General features: G+C 41.8%; 1 long non-coding RNA gene across 1 annotated transcript; it reads left to right on the forward strand.

The window, feature by feature from the left end:
• The first annotated feature begins 14,064 nt into the window (after positions 1-14,064).
• On the forward strand, positions 14,065-15,249 carry LOC112408898 (uncharacterized). The gene is made up of 3 exons (XR_003005031.1): positions 14,065-14,198; positions 14,378-14,476; positions 15,096-15,249. It is a non-coding gene; the product is annotated as an uncharacterized LOC112408898 (long non-coding RNA).
• Positions 15,250-15,465: the final 216 nt, after the last annotated feature.

Below are 15,465 nucleotides of genomic sequence, written 5' to 3' on the forward strand. Positions count from 1 at the left end.
ACCCTAAGCCTGGCCCTCTGTTCAGGAGAAGCGTTAGAGAAGTCTTCTGGAAGGAGGCATTAAGTATGCAAAAATGAGCAGGAAGTAGTTTTCCAGGGGTCTCTTAGGGAGAAAGTTGTTTCAGGCAGAGGGAAGAGCATAAACAAAGCAGAGGTGCTAGAAATACTATGATGTGGGTAAAGAATTACCCACTCGTGGAGGTGGCAGGAGCATAAAATTAAATGTGGAGAGTTGGGAGACATGAGAGAGACAAGAACAGAACACAGTGGGGTGGGGTCTTGTCAGCCATTTTAAGGAACTTGGAGTTTATTCTACTGCTATGGGAGCAGGAGAGTAGCACGGTCCATTTGTGCTTCAAAGAGAACGTTCTGGTCAACCTCTGTGCTATCCAATTCATAGATATTATGAACCACAAATGCAAGCCACATTTGTAACTTTAAATTTGGTATTAGCCACATTAAAAAAGGAAGAGGAAAAGGAAAAACTAGTTTGAATATTTTATTTGACTTGACATATTCAAATATAATCATTTCAACGTGTAATCAATATTAAACAATCTTAATGAGATGTTTTATATGCCTTTTTATTGTACTAAGTCCTCAAAATCCAGTGTGTAATTCAGGCTTTTAGCACATCTCAATTCTGTCTAGCCACATTTCGAGTGCTCAACAGCCACATGTGGCTAATGCTGCAATATCGAACAATGCATGTCTAGAGGATGGAATCTAGATGCTAAAAAACCCAGGCAGCCTTTTACAAGGTTCAGGGGAAGATGATAGGTTTCTAATCCAGGGTGTTGGTAATGAGAATGGAGAGAAGGTGATAGTCAAGTGACTTAGCTATTCCTAGCTTCTTTGTTTGTGAAATCAGGATACAGTATTTACCTTCCTGGATGATTCAGAGATTCTCTGAGATGATGTTATATAAAGCACCAGCCCAGGCTGGCAGGGAAAGTATGCTCAGCCAGCATTCTCCCCACTACCCATGCTGTTTGCTCTCTCCAGGAACAAGAATTGACATCTGACTTGGATAAGGTGGGGTTTAAAGCACTGGAATGGCACAGTATCAAGCATAGACTGTGGTCACTAAAAGAAATTATTGCTAGCAGCACCACTGCACCTTCCCAGGTGTCTCCCTTGATACCATCTAAGTGAAGAGAAGCTAGTTCCTGACTGTCATGGGGTGGCCGGAAGAATACATGAAGCCACTCCAGGACAGGCAGGAAAGCAGAATTGCTGACATTCCCGGCAGCAGCCACTCTGACAATCGGCAGTTGGCAGTAGCTCCAGGTGATTGAGAATTGAACAGCTCAATTGGAAGAATATGAACTTTGTAGAGTGCCAGGCTAGCATGGCTAAGTGCAAGAATGTTTCTCGCAAGCCCACCTTCCTTGCCTTAGGTTGATGTGCACATACTCTCTTGGTGGAATGCCCCCAGACAAACTCCTGTGAATAGATCAACAGATCCTATGTTCTTTGGAATTAAAAAAAAAAAAAAGCATTTCCAAGTAGGTGCAGGATACAGCCCTCCAGTCAGATTTGCTTGTATTGAAGAAAGAGGCTGGGGATAGGAAGGAGGAAGATAGGTTATTCTCTACTGCATGAGAGCTCCATCTCCATGTGGGGTGTCCGAAGAGTAAGACAGAGGCTACAGATAAATCTCAGCTGCGTCGAGACCCTTCTGATCACAGGAAAGTCCTGCCTACCTCATATTTCCACCAAGGTAACTTTCGGATGAATACTTGTTCATTTTCAAAATGATTATTTTGGTCAGCTCAAGTCACTGGGTGGGTGCTGTGAATTTTTAAATGTTACCAAGTAATTAATGCCTAGAACTGGAGAGAAACACAGCTCAGGTTCCCTTGGGTTCCCTCTGACTCATGTTAATTTGCTTATCTCGGTATTAGTCAGCGTAAGCCAACCGTTGTAACAAACAACCCCCAAATTCCACTGGCATAACAAAACAAATGATTGTTTGTGTAACAGTCTGATTTAGAGGAGCAGCTCCCCTGGACAGCTCTCGTCCAAGCAGAGGTCCAAGGACCCTTGTACCTTATATCTCATGGCTCTAACCTTCAGTCCTCAGAACACTTTCCTGCCTTCTCTTAGGAGAGGAAAGAAAAAAGAGAATTGCAGTTGGGAGCATTCATGGGCCAGGTATGGGAGGAGGTACTCGATTCCTTTGTCCAGAGTTCAGGCACATGGCCACACTCAACTTCAGGAGGCTGGCAGATACAGACTAACTGTGTGTGAATGGTAAATAGGGAAATGGTTTGCTGAACATCCAGTCGGTCTTTGTCACAGTCATTCTCTCTCTCTCTCTCTCTCTCTCTGATGAGAATAAAATGGACTGTTTTGGGCTCTGACTTGACCCTGGAGGTCTGAGAGTCAGGAGACTGCAAGAGGTCTGAGAGTCAGGGCAACATTAATTAGAGGGCGATGCTCTGTAGTTTCAAGGTGATTATTAATCAGCATAATGTCACAGTCAAAAAGTTGTAATGCCAAACGAAATTTTTTCTCTCTGTATTCCAGACCTATTTGATCAGTTTCTGAGCCAAAGAAAGGAAAAGTGCTACAACCAGAGTGCCAACAGAATGGAGGGCTAGTTTAGTCTTCCATCACTAACTGGCACCATGTTGTCATCCATGGTTCTAGGTACTTTTGCCATAAGCATCTTTGCCGCAAACATTTTCACCACATAATTAATTGGCAGTAAGGCAATTTTGCTATGAAAGATAAAATAACTGGTTGACAATTTTTGGTTTGACAGTTTGGTTTCAACTGATTGAAATGAGTTAGTATTTCTTCCAGTTAGTGACTTTATTGATAGGTTTATCCAACTGTCAGGTGACAATGATTCACCCCCAAAAGTTGGTTTCTTATTTTGAAACATACTACACTGGAGGAGAAAGAAGCCAAGGGCCCCAAAGATGCAGGGTTGAGCCTACACTTCCCATAGAACTTTCGAAAGTCTATGAAGGTACAACTGACAAGATGCTAAGGACAAACAATAGCGCAGGGTCTTTCACAAAACAATACAAAGCTCGGTTACCAGCATGTATCCTGGTATTTGGAAATGGTTACCTCTTCTTAAAGAAGGAAGAAATTTAAATGAAAAAAAGTGCAATGCTGAATGAGGGGACAAATCAACAAGAAAAAATAAAAAAAAAAAATATATATATACACTATATATATAGTATATATATATATAAACTATGAATGAAAGACTTGGAAGACAAGTGCTTAGGTACAACCCACAAAATAAAATCAATTATTTGTACAGCATTGCCCTGAATCTACACCCATTTAAAATATATTCAAATACTTTGTATTTTGCAATAAAGTCTTTTTAATTTTGTAGTTCATTTTTCATGTTTCATTATGTCCTTTTATATTTTGTTATTTTATCTTTTACAACAGAATCAGCTTAAGGCCAATTAGTTATGTGGTGAAAACGTTTGTGGCAAAAATGCTTGCGGCAAAGATGTTTCTGGCGAAAATACCCTACGTGATCACCCGTGGCCCCTACTTGCCAGCCAAGCTTAGTGGATCTTTTGTGGTGGTACTATGGCAGCAGAGTATTTTCTTTTTGCTTTAAAAACCAACCCTGAATGTCTAGAATAAGCAACTATACCTGCAAGGGTGTGGAGATTCCAGTCTGATAAGATACTGTGAAATGCAGGCAGTGGTCCTAGCTGGGTGATAATAGAGACGGTCATTGTAACAGATGTTGTGATGTGCCACAGAGGTTCCCTCTTCAGGGTTGATGACATATCCCCTTGCTTCTTGGAATATTGACTCCTGAATGCTCATAGGTCACAGCTATGCCTCTCACTAGGAACTGACTTGACCAAAGTTATGCCTCCTCCCATGCATAACTCCTTCTGGGTAACCTATGGCTAATGACTGCCTGCCTAGAGATTTAAAAGACTAGCTGTCTTGCCTCAATTTGGGACAACTCTGAAGGGCCATTCAAGCTCCAAGACTCCCTATAGAGTCTGCTTAGGTCTCAGTTACAACCTCATTTCAAGTCAGATTCTTCTTCTGCCCAAACTTTCCATCTACACTTCCTTACATATATATCCCTCAAGAACCCTTCCTACTAAAGCTTCTGCTTGCAACTTCTCATCTAAGAATCCATTGATACAAAAAGTAGTTTTAGGAAGCTGACTTTCAGAATGGAATTTTGGACATGGGTCAGTCATTGGCTCTCTGGCAATGAGAACCCCATCACCGGTAGTAGGTGGAGTAGAGCTTGCCCCTGAAATGCTATATCAGTGCAATTGTTAAAATCAGGAAAATTTCTGTGCAATTGTTAAAACATTCACCAGCAATAGAATGATATGGGATGTCCACAGAAGAGGATACACGCCCTGCTGCAGTATTTCTCATGATTGAAGGGATAAGGAAAATATAATTATAAGGACCATGGAATTGGGTGGCTGTTGCTGAGCACCATTGATTTTTGAAAGATAAATAATGACAGGCTCAGGTGACTAATCACCATTTCAAGACAAAATATGAAAGCTAGAGGGCCTCAGCTGCATCTAGGGAAACCCTGATTCCTGCAACCAGAGTTCGTAAGAAGAGAATAAAAAACTAGGCTCAGGACTTAATCATTAAAGTAGTAGAGCTTCAGATAGGATTGAATTCTCAGTCTTAGTAAGTTTCTTTGCCAAATACAGCACCCTAATGGGGAAGGAGTAGGCTACTGAGACGTGTAATGGGCTAAGTAGATGTGGTTAAGGACCTTGACTTGCTGGGTCTTCAGAAGTCCCCTCCTCCCCTCTGCCTTGTTAGAAGACAGTATCCCTCCCTTTCCTTGAAAGTGATGCAGAGACCTCAAAGGAGGCATGCACCTCATGAAACAATGCTTGCCTGCTTCAGGATTAGTCCCACCACCCCTCTTGGCAACCAATTCAATAAGGAAGACGGAATCTCAGTAAACCAGTCTAGAGATGTGATAAGCCTGCTGTGGAAGGAGAGAGGGTGTACACCAAAGGAGCTGCAAGGCACGGCTAATTGGTACTTGTAGTAGCTGGTAGTATGCATGGGACTGAACCCTGGAGTACTGGATCAAGAGGGACAGGACATAAGGTTAGATAATCAAGAGTTTATCAACACAGGAACAGTCTTCTTTTTATATGATTTGACACAATTGCAAAGACCCAAGAGATGATACTGATCTATTACTAGAAGGGCTTTGGAATCTGGGAAAGGCCGAGGCCCACGTATTTTGAAGTAGGAGTGCTAGAACTTCCATGGAGTATGGTGAAGGAATAGATCAAAAGTTTCAAAGAAGTTGGCACACTGGACTGCATATACTATACAAGGTTGGAAATGCACCAGTTGAATATGTTCCATGGGAGGGCCTGAAGGACACTCCAAGTGTCATACCGATAAGGAATACCCTGGTGAAAGTTGGATCAGCTTAGTCATGACAGTTCTCTGTAGATCAAGGCTGATGATAGGAGAGGCTAATATAGAATTGGGCTTCCTAATAGCCCGATTATATCCCCAAACAGCAAAGGTTCATTGGTGGCACTCAAACCCTCAGAAGCAAGGTAGTTGCAATTATTGTAATGAAGCAAGGTGGCCATAGATACCACATTATGTGGCAAAATCCAAGGGTCTTTGGGTTGGGCTGGAGAGGAAATTTAACCTCCAAAGAGGTATGGAGATATTAATGGGAACTTCATGTTTTCAGAGGCAAGTTAGGGGACAGTTAGGCAAAGGGGATACTTCTTAGTTTACACAAGCAAAAGGTATCAAGGATGGATGATAGGAAGAGATGAGGGAAACCTCTCAAGCTAAAATTCTTGTTACTTTGTCAAGTTTCCAAACTTGAGTCAGTTCTCAGAACCAGAACACTGAGGGCAGAAAGAGATGCTGGTTTCCTATGAAAAGGGATCCTGCAATTGTATTCAGATGAAATTCCTCTAGTCCTTCTCCCAGGGACTACAGCTATTTACTAAGTGACATGCATTTGGTAAAAGGGAATACCCAAAGTCTTCAATATGCCGAAATAGCCTTCCTGTTAGAGTTGAATCTAGGGATCAATTTGGGGAGTGTTGCCATACAGTGGTGCTGTATGCGCCAGGAAATAAATGAAATTCTGGAATCCTTGGTCTGGCTCACAGTGGGTCAACAGGGTTCAAGGACACACCTGATGGTCATTTGCTGGTAAAAAAATTGAAATTGACATGCTTGTTATTTGGCAGAAACCCTTGGATTTAGTATTTGTTCCTTAATCTGTGGAGTAAGAAATATAGTAGTGAAAGCGGGATGGAAGTCTCTGCAACTTTCACGCAAGCCAAGAGTAAATAAAAATAATATTGCAACGTGGGGAAAATAGTAAATATTAGTGCTACCTTCAAAGAGGTGAAGAATACAAGGGTGATGATCTGTGACAAATCCCCATTTAATTCAATAGAATGTCCCATACAAAAATGGAATGAATTGCGACCAAATGATGCACTACTGCAAATCAAGTAGTGGCCCCAAATGCAGCTGCTATGCCGGACGTGATTTTACTAAAGCAGATTAATATAGGCTCCAACACATATTAAGTGGTTGTTGATCTGGTGAGTGCATTATTTTCCATCCCTATAGGGAAAGAGGACCAGACACAGTTCATATTTACGTGAGATGGACAAGAGTATACAAATATGGTCTTGTCTCAGGTTATATTAACACTTTGACTCTCTGTTATATTGCTAGAAGGGGTATGAAGTGTCTGACATTCCACAGGACATCAAATTGGCCCATTATATTGACAATGTCACGCTAACCAAACCAGATGAGAAAGAAGTAGCAAGTATGTTGGAAGCCTTGGCAAAACAGATGTGCTCCAGAGGGTGGAGATTAAAGCTTCAGAACCCCAGTACATTAATGAACTATTTAAGGATCCGAAGTTGTGAAGAAAGCTAGACCATCCTCTCCAAATTAAACAACAAAATATTATATCTATCTTACACCTCCCACTACTAGGAAAGCATAAATTTTAGTAGCCTTTTCAAGTTCTAGAGGGAGCATATTCTGTACCTGGCAATACTGCTGACCCATTTACTGGGTAACACTAAAGCCTGTGAACTTTGAGTAGTGTCTCAAGCAGGAAAGCTCAGCAGAAGGACAAGGCTGTGCAGTGGTCTTGACACTTGAGTCATACGACCCAGGAGACCCTATAGGACTAACAGCATCTATGGTGGGCGAAGATAGTGTGTAGAGTTTATGGGAAGCTCCAATAGAAGAATCACAATGTGGACCTGTGGGGTTCTGAAGAAAGTCCCTACCATCTACAACAGAGGACTGTCACCATTAGAAAACGGTTACTGATGTGCTGCTTGGCTTTGGTAAATACAGAGCTTCTGACTACGAGATACCAATGACCTTGTGGCAAGAGTATCCATCATGAGCTGGGTTCCGTCAAAGCCACCAAGTCATAAGGTGGGGCTAGTCCTGCAGCAATCCATTCTAAGATGGATATGGTACATCCAAGATTGGGAAATATCAAAGCTGGAGAGCACAAGTAAGCCAATCAAGCAGGTGGCCCAGAGTCAAATGCCATCCATCAGTGTTGCATTAGTGTATCTCCGATAGCTCACATCTGTGACCTACTGGGAGGCCTTTATGACCAGATAACAGAGAAGTAAAAAGCCCAACCTTTATTTCTAGTGTGGTGGTGATGGATAGTGATGAGGGCATATCCTCTCAGTGGGAAGAATGTTGATGTTAGATGCAACTAGTCATCAACTCTGGGTAGAAACAGAAGTGGCCTGAAATAAAACCATAGATAAACTCATGGGCAGTAGTGAATGGCGTGGTTGGTTGATCAAGGGCCTGAATGGAGAAAGATTGGAAAATCGAAGGCAAAGAGGCCTAGTAAAAAGGCACGTGGATGAAAGTGGACAGGAAGTGTGAAGGCTTTTGAACTGCATGTTAACATTCAGTGGAGAACTTCTACTGTGGAAGAGGCACTAAACAGGTAGAATGAGCTGGTCAGCTGGTGAAAGCCAGCATCTGTCATTAGTCACTGTGATGCTGGCACAATGGATGCGTGAACTAAATAGCCCTGGGAACAAGTATGGAGGCTATGTGTGGTTTCCCATGCCGATCTGATTACTGCTGCTGTTGAATGGTCCTTGGAGGCAGCTGAGAACTTCGAACAAACGCTTTAGAGTACTGATTATTCTCACCTTTTTACTATGTTAGCTTTTGGAGGCATTTGTGTGCCCACAAATAGTGTTGAGACTGATAGGTTTTTCTGTAGGCCAATCTGACTCTACAGTAAAACAATTTTCTCAGGTGCTCCCAGTAAGATCATTAAAAAATTATTTTTCTTTCACAGGAGGCAACGAGAGCAAGAATGCATCTTGATAGCAAAAGCAAGAACGTATAGGCTGAAGAAGAGTCATTAAGAATAAAGGGCATAGTAAGACTACGTTTGAAAATGATATGCCCTTGTAAATAGAAAATTTTAAGGAATCCTCCAAAAAAATTTAGAACGTATTAGTTCAGCAAGGTTTCAGGATATAAGATCAATATATGGAAATCAATTGTAGTTCTATACACAAACAATGAAAAATCCAGAAATGAAATTAAGGAAATAATCCCATTTATAATAGTATCCAAAAGGATAAAATATTTAGGAATTAATTTAGCAGAAGTCTGAGAATTTAAGACCAAAAAACTACAAAATATCATCAGAAGAAATTAAAGATTTAAATGGAAAGACATGCCATCTTTATAAATCAGAAGATTTAATATTATTAAGATGGCAATACTCCACAAATTGATTTACAGATTCATCACAATCCCTATCAAATTTCAGCCGCATTTTTTGCAGAAAATGACAAGTTGAACTTCAAAAACCCCAGAATAGTAATAACATCTTGACAAAGAAAAAGTTGGAGGTCATACATTTCCTGATTTCCAAACTGACTACAAAGCTAGGCTAATAAATACAGTGTGGTAACCGGCATTAAGATAGACATACAGAGCAATCGAATGGAATTGAAGGTTTAGAAATCAAGCCATACATTTATGATCAATAAATTTTCAACACATGTGCTAAGACAATTCCAGGGGGGACAAATCTTTTCAACACACGTTGGGACAAGTGGATATACACATACCAAAGAATGAAGTTGGACCCCCTTCTCAAACTACATACAAAAATTAACTCAAAATGGATCAGAGGTCTAAATGTAATAGCTACAACTAAAAGACTCTTAGAAGAAAACATAGCTGTAAATCTATGTGACCTTAGATTAGGCAATGGAGTTTTAGATATGACACCAAAGCAACGAAAGAAAAGAATAGATAAATTGGACTTCATCAACATTTTAAACTTTGTGCTTCAAAGGAACACTTTCAAGAAAGTGAAAAGAAAATCATACATATTATATGATTCCATTTATATGAAATGCTCAGAATAGGCAAATCTATAGAAACAGAAAAGAGATTAGTGATTGCCAAGGACTGGGGGTCAGGGAGGAATGCAGAGTGATGGCTAATGGATAAAGGATTTCTTTCTTGGGTCAGGCAAATGTTCTGGAATTAGAGAGTGGTGATTGATGCGCAACTTTTTGAATAAGAACTACTGAACTGTACACTTTAGAGAGGTGAACTTTATGGTTTGTGTATTATATCTCAATAAAATTCTTATTTGAAAATGAAAAGAATGAAGGGCAGGAGGGTGGATCTGGAATGTGAACATTAGGCTGACCCATCACTGTGTCTAGGAATATGTACCTAGGCTCATTCTGCCCCCATTTCTTAGAACATTCCCCCACCTTTCTGCCTATCCATGTCTTCTACTTCTACTATAACTGGAATAGAAACTCTGCCTCCCTCATGTCTGTATCTAAAAATGTTATGGTAGTCCTATACCCTGGTTCCCCATCAAGGAATTCAACTAGGAATTGCCTGCAATCCAGTACTTGCTAGTAGTGCGCTTAAGATGCGCTCTTTGAAAGAGACGGTCTAATGGGCATGTTAACTAGCCATTCTCTCTGATACTCCAAGCTCTATCACTCTAATACGTTACAGCATCAGAAACAATGTACCTGGGCCATGTGACCTAGGCAGGCGCAGGCATTTTGGTGATGAGTGATGTTATTATATTCTCTGCTTTTTTAGAGGATCTATATAAGAAATACCTGTTTGAATGTCTTATCTATGTCTGCCACAGAACTGTAATTGAAGACCTTTTCTATTATATTACCCAGTGACCCTGATATAATGGCCCAGATGATAAACTTCTCTGTTTCCAGGAAGAAGTCTGCTTTTGCAAGTGAGTAATATATTTCTTTTTCCTTTCCTTTCCTTCCCTTCCCTTTCCCCCAAACATAGAAACTATCTAATGTAATATCTACTGTGAGCTTGCTCTACCCTTTATATGCTTTACCTTATTTTACCATCACAACATCCTATGATATCCACACAGTTATTGTGCCCCTTTTACAGATGTGCAAACTGAGGCTGAAAGAGATGAAATGACATATCCCGCCCCTCACAATTGTAAATGACAGAGATGGGATTTGAACCAAAGCAGCCTGACTCCAGAACGTATGCTAAGTCCAGCTTCTGCATCCACTTAGCTGTATAGCCTCTCCCAAGTTTTATTCTACAAGTCATCCGCAAAAATTTCAATTTAAGGGAGTGTACATACTAAATACATGTTTTTTCTTATTCCCCACACCTCCTATCTGAAAATGCTTGATAAATAACATTGATTGATTCATTCCTCCAAGTTTGAGATCCTTGGAAGATTGACCTTACATAAATTCTGGTGGCTGTTTTTTTTTTTTTTTTTTTGGGAAGCAGGGAAGCCCTGGTGGCTGTTTTTATTAATGCTGTAAGGGTAGTAATCGCACAGGCTGGAAGAGAGGAGGACAGAATTGAAAACAGAAATAATTCATTCTATTTCTTAGATTAGGTGCCTAGAGGTGGCATGGTACCTTAGCAGCCTGAAGTTTGGGGCCTCTGGGTGCTTGCACATTGCTGCTGCGGATTTAATCATCTCGTCTGACGTATGTTTCTGTAGAGTGACAAGTACTCCCTGTCCCACTTATGAACAGATTTACTCTGATGGGCTTGGGGGGAAAAGCCCTTTTCTCAGCCAGCATGATTCAGCTGGTCTGTGGGGCTGCTTACCTGTAAACACATTCACAAGCAAGCTAGCTCTCAGCCCACAGAATTTTGATTTAGTTATGTTTCCTTTTTCCTTTCTCTCCTCTCTCCTCTCTTTGCTTAGACTATTGGTATATATAGGTCAGGCACCTGCCTCCTAACTGGTTGAGAGATTAAAGACTAGGGGAGCACCAAGATTTTCATAAGTCAGGTCTGCACCTCCTGGCCAGACCTTTTGTTTCCTTAGCCCCTGTGCTTCCTAGGAGCCTCCTTTTTTTTTTAAGAGTCCTGAGAACTGCAGGAAGATAATAACAGGCATACTCTCTAAGAGTTTGCCCCTTCAAGTATGGTCTTCAGACCAGCAGCAGCAGCATTGCCAGGGAGCTTCTTAGAAGTGCAGAAAATCTGGGCTCCCACAGACCTGCTGAATTCAAATTGCAGGTGAATCATACACACATTAAAGTTGGGAAGCCTTGATTATAGAACACTTCACCCTCCAGGGGAGGAAGCATCTCCTCTAGCAGACAGATCTCCCATGGCAGCGCCTTGTGTCTTGGACTGCATAACAAGGTGCTGACACGGGGCTCAGGAGCTACAAATAAGGGCACCAGCCAGATGTAGTGTGTGCCTTCAGTGGGGCTCTGCTACGGTCATTGCTCTCTTCTGCCCTCCGAGAAGGGAGGCACGCGTTACATGTTAAATCTTTCCCTCATAAATATGTAAATCATATGGAGACCTGGAGTATTGCTTCCATAGTTATTAGAAGGTTCACAACAAATGTCACCAGTGTCTCTTGCATGGGGGGATTTGCTCCCTTTCTGTGCTCTCCGTCAAGACTTTGCCCATCTCTACTAGAGAATGCACCACTCTGCTTTGTTTATGCATCCCCATCCCTCACATTATATTGTACAATTCTTCCTGGCCCAAAAGAATACATAAAAGAAGGAAAAAGGGAGGAAAGGAAGGAGGGAGGGAGGGAGGGAAGAAATGGGATTGAGTTTTAGAGAACTGAAGGTACACATGTGTTCTGGATGTCAGAGAGTATGGAGCAAAAGTAGGGAGAGAAGTGAGTGTTCGGAAAGAGAAAGGAAAGAAAAATCTTAGGGAGGTAGGGATGAAGCTGTTGGGTTACAGATAAGGGGACAAACCAAGAATTAAGGTCGCTTAAATGTAAGTGTGGAGCCAACATGGGAATCCAGGTCTGTCTGACTGAGGGCATATGTGTGTTCTGTACCACACTGCTTTTAACATCATGAAAGGATAGCACTAGAAAGTCCCCCAGTACATGCATAGCAAACCCAACTCCCTCATCCACAGGGGAGCAAAATCCCAGAGAAGTGGAGTGACTTGCCCACAGTTACAAAGCTGGCTGGTGGCAGAACCAGAACAAGAAACCAGAAGAAAGTTGTGTGTCTACAGCCCAGTCATACTACCTGAATTTTCCCATCTATCCTTCCAGGTCTGGAGTTAAGGCCTTACTTTTGTGCCTTGGGTGGCTCCTTCCGTCCACGGCCTCTTGCTCTTCTGTTGGAAGGAGTAAGGACTCTCAGGGCATATCAGAGTGTTGCCATGGTGACTGCAGCCTAAGGCCTTTGGAGGTTAGTGGTACCCAGATACCTTTAGCCTTTACACAGAAGATGTTTTGCCAGAAGTACCAGATTTGTAAAGATATTCAAAGTCTAATTGATGGTCTCTAGAAAACAGCAAGAAACTGGAGGCAGGTTGCTGTAGTTAAAAAACATTGAGCTGATAGAGTCATCAGGAAACTGGAAAGTTGATCCCTCTATCTCCAGCTTAGATGGAAACATGTCTACTCTGTGTTTAAAGCTTCTCAGGGGAGAAAGTTTAATCTTTTTTCTTTCACTTGTTATAGCAACTGATTATTTTTGCTAGAACCAATCCCAGAAGATGTGAGGATACTCTTACCTCTTAGTAGTCCTCTTATGCTTCCTGGAAAATGGTCTTCCTTCCCCCACCTTCACACTCCCAAGCCCTGAACTGGGTCCCTGTCATCTCCCAGGACCCAGACGTCATTTACTGGCAGAGAGAGGTAGAGAAGGAAGCAGATTAGACTGCTATTCCTAGCCCTGCTAATAGATACAACCTTGGGAAAGTTCTTTCACCTTTTCCTCATGTCAGAAATCAGTAGACAGGGCGACCTCTAAAACACTTCCAACTCCAAAAATCTAATCCTCTATTTTGCCTGAGGGCTAAACTTCTAAGACTTATTTCTTCCTAAGGGCATTTTAATTTTCATACAAAATATAATGGCAAAAAGATCTCTTTTATATGCAAGAGAACAGACTTACATGGTGAAATTACAGACATTGGAGGTGATTTTTGGGGGCAGGACAACATGTAGGCGATGTATTCCAACCACTCGTAAGGTAGCTCTGCCCATCATGACCACTATTTTCGTATTTGTGAAAAGAAGCCAGGAACCGGATCTGAACTATTCCTGATATCCAGTATTTGAAGCAATCTTCATTTCTGTTTTTGGCTATGCATGCACGAGTATGCATTATATTATCAGCAGCAGGTGTTAAATGTATCATTTAGTGTTAGAGGTATTAGTCTCGAACATTAGGGCAGATTAGCATTTGATATATTAGTTCTTTGGGGTTACAATTGATGCTTGAATTTCCGATTGTTATATCTAGTAACTGAATTGTGATTTGGCTCTTAATTCCACGATGAGTTCACCAACATTGACAAACCTGGTACTAATTAATTAATGACAATTCTTGATTTGCAACCGTGTCTGAGAAAAGATAACTCACATCTTCTGATTATTATAGACTCTTAAGGCAATCATTTGGGGACAGCCTTTCCTTATGGCATTTCTCAGCCTAGCTTTCTGAGAAACTCATGCTGAATTCATGGTTTCAAGCTTTTAAAAGCCTCTTAAGAAATCCTACCCATTCTTTACCCGCCCCGCCTCGACTTCCTCCACCTGCCTTGTGGAAGCCAAGTCTTTGGTCTGCTGCTTTGATCCAAGCTCTTCTACACCAGATACCCCATCACTGCCTTGGAACGGAGGAGTCAGACATCTGTCACAGATATCAGGTAAGTAGGTCAAATATAAACATGTCTACTACTGTCATTAATTATTAATGTCTTTTAGACCCTCTATCAATATGGTGCTTGCTTCTGGGCTCAGAAGGGCACTCCTAAATATTTACCAACGTGTAATAGTACTTTTAGATGGAGTTGATACACTCAGCTTCATGGTTTAAACCTTCCAGCAGGCAAGAAGTGGAAATCTTTGTAACTAGATGCATATATTTCTAAAACCATATCATACCAGCATCTTCCCAGAGCCTTCCTAAGACAAGGAGTCTGAGGTAAGGAGATGCAGCATCCTTCCTAATAACTCTATAGGTGGGCTTTCCCCCCACCCCCCCGCCGTCCGCTCTCTGATTCAGAGACTGACAGCTGAGGTTTCCCACCCCTCAGCTGTGGGACTAGCTCAGGTGGGATGTGCGCCCTCGTGTACTGACTCAGTCCCCACTGGGACAATCACCTTCATGCTACAGAGGATGCAGCTGCTGATTTTGTGCACAACGCTTTCTCAATTGCTCTCCTCCCCACTCTGAATATTGCTGTGCATGGTGTGCCTTTAATTTGTGGGTGAAAGCCTCTGCCCACCCACTCCTACAGCATATAGATATGCGCGCTCAGAATGCTACAATCGGACTCTCCTATCTGCCTTACACCTCTCAAACCCCATCCTGGGAAGGTATCAAAGCCTTCCTACCAGTTGCAACCCCTTTCCCAACAAATGCACACTCCTTTGGCCCATCAACGCCCCCACTGATGAAAATGATATCTGTTGGTTCCATCTTCCACAGACGAGGAGCTTGACATAAACTCCCCAAAGTAGGCAGCGGCTGAACCAGAAATAGGCAGCCAATACCTGTGTTCATCCCTAAATCATTCCACCACTCTGTATTTCTACATTAGAAGCCTTCAGGGGAGTTGTGAAGAAAGAAACGCCCTAGGCTGTTTATCTACCAAGGATTTCAGGTCCTCCTGGATCGATGGTACAGTAATAGACTGCTGAATTCCTCTCTTTGCAAAAATAAACGAAGATGGCTCTGGGCAGAGAGACATGACCATCCTTTCTGTCTCCCAGTTCATTTTGTACCAACCAAGATGTACCACAGGTAAGGAATGAGGTACTTAGTATTTACATGGTGACTTTCGCCTGAATAAAATGGGGGTTGTCATGCCTACACATTGTACTTGGATCATGTGGAGAACAGACAGAGAATTGGTTCTCCAAAAGATCTGCTATAAAATGCTTCTCATACCACCTGGGGGAGGCACTAAG

The sequence above is a fragment of the Neophocaena asiaeorientalis genome, unplaced genomic scaffold (assembly GCF_003031525.2).
Source record: "Neophocaena asiaeorientalis asiaeorientalis breed wild unplaced genomic scaffold, Neophocaena_asiaeorientalis_V1.1 scaffold182, whole genome shotgun sequence".
Classification (NCBI taxonomy): Eukaryota; Metazoa; Chordata; class Mammalia; order Artiodactyla; family Phocoenidae; genus Neophocaena; species Neophocaena asiaeorientalis.